Here is a 1716-nt window from a genome sequence, read left to right on the forward strand (position 1 = left end):
GAGCCAAGCCCACCCATTCGCCCGCCAGGCCGGGAGCCCAGGCCCAGCTGTGGCTCTCTCAGCTCCGGAAAGTTTCCCCTCACTGTTTGCTTTGCTGCTGTTTAGTTTCTTAACCTTCAGAAATTTATACGCTATAAACTTTTATAGCGGTCATATTCTTTTATTGCTGCGCACACGGCATTGAATTCCTCTCCCGGCTTCTCTCTGGCTCGCACTCTCCCGGTCCCCCTCTCTGAATCTCTCTCTTTTATTACAGCAGATTTCCCCATCTCCGGCTTCCGAGCCTCTGCATCTTCGTCTTTGTTTGTCTTTAAAGAAGCCACCCGGGGCTGGGGACCCAGACGCCGCCGCCTGAGGCTTCCCGGGGCGCCCTCGCTCCCTTACCCGGCAGCACTCCTTTCAGTTCCTGCCTCTCTTTTTGCGTTTTCCTTTTGGCGGAATCTGGCCTTCTCAGCTCCTTCTCAGCTCAGGCTGGCTCCTGGGAGCCCAGGATGGGGAGGGAGCCTAGTCTACGCAAGCTCTAAAGGCAGATTCACTTGATATACCGACTGGAACCCTCGGAGGAGGACGCGGGTTGGGGCCCCGGCGTACCAGGAGCTTCGCGTTCTCCTGCCTCCGGCTGTCTCTCCGATTTTGCGTTCGCTGGAGAGGGGTAGGCCTGGCCTTTTCGCTTCCAGGCCGATTTCACAAGGGCCAGGCTTTGTCCCCACCTCTATCCCAACCTCAGGGTCTCCGCGGACTGCAGCGCCGTTGGGTGGGCCCGGTGGGAGGCTCCAGCAGGAGACCGGTGCCCAAGAGCCAGCCCGGCAGAAGCGGAATCCCAGCGCCTGGATGAGAACCGCCTGGCGGCCGACAACAGCGCTCCTCATCTGAGGCTTTGGTGGTGGACCCGCAGTCTGAGAGGGACAAAAAGGTGCCTTTTGAAACCGAATTTAGTTTTGGGGTCCTATTGGGGAAGGGATTCCCACCCCCCGCCCCGCCTCAACTATTTCTGTTCGACACACAACCTTCTCTCCCAGCCTGAAAGAGCTGCCTCCCCAGGCCCCACTCCCACCAAACTCCACCCGCGTTACACCAAGGCTGCGACCCCGAGGCTCAGATTGGAGCCTCAGACTCCAGGTGGGGATTGAAAACCTAGGGTTCACTCTTTTTGAGGGGTGGAAGAAAGGACAGCCTGGCCTTGTAGAGACCTCTATTTGCATCCTGTCCCTCTGCTGCAGGGAATAGCAGAAAGAAGTTACTGCTCTCTTCACTTGTGTGACATTTTAAAGTGGCCAAACCAAGGTGCCTTTCTCAGCCAGCTGAGAGAGGACCTGCTTCCAGGCATGGCAGGGCAACCTTGCCTTTCCTCTGGCTCTGGAGGTGGTGGGGAAGTCTCCAGCATAACAAGAGGAAGGTCTCATTGCTGCCTGCAGACCCAGACCCCATCTCTAATCTTTCTTTCCTTTTCTTCCCCTCCAGTCTCCCAGCCCTCCTGTTGGAAGGTTCTTCTCAGTTTAAGCAGAGGTCCTGGGTCCAGACCAGCTCTCAGCTCCTGCAGGAAGCCCACCCTACAAAGTCTAAGGAGAAATCTCTTGGGCACAGGACTTTTCTCTTTTTTTCCAAGCCACCCTCTTGGAACTAGCACCTCTACTCTGGTCAGGTGAGGAGAGCCAACACAGAATGACACACGAGAGGCTTATTGTCTAGAGTGATATATATTTTTTGTTCTTTTTC

The 1716-nt window shown here is 55.9% G+C and overlaps 1 protein-coding gene across 1 annotated transcript in view; it reads right to left on the bottom strand.

The window, feature by feature from the left end:
- The window catches only part of HOXB9 (homeobox B9), a 12737-nt gene that overhangs the window by 1188 nt on the left and 9833 nt on the right, over positions 1-1716 (bottom strand). The window lies entirely within an intron of this gene.

This window comes from Bison bison, unplaced genomic scaffold (assembly GCF_000754665.1).
Source record: "Bison bison bison isolate TAMUID 2011002044 unplaced genomic scaffold, Bison_UMD1.0 scf7180017864180, whole genome shotgun sequence".
NCBI lineage: Eukaryota > Metazoa > Chordata > Mammalia > Artiodactyla > Bovidae > Bison > Bison bison.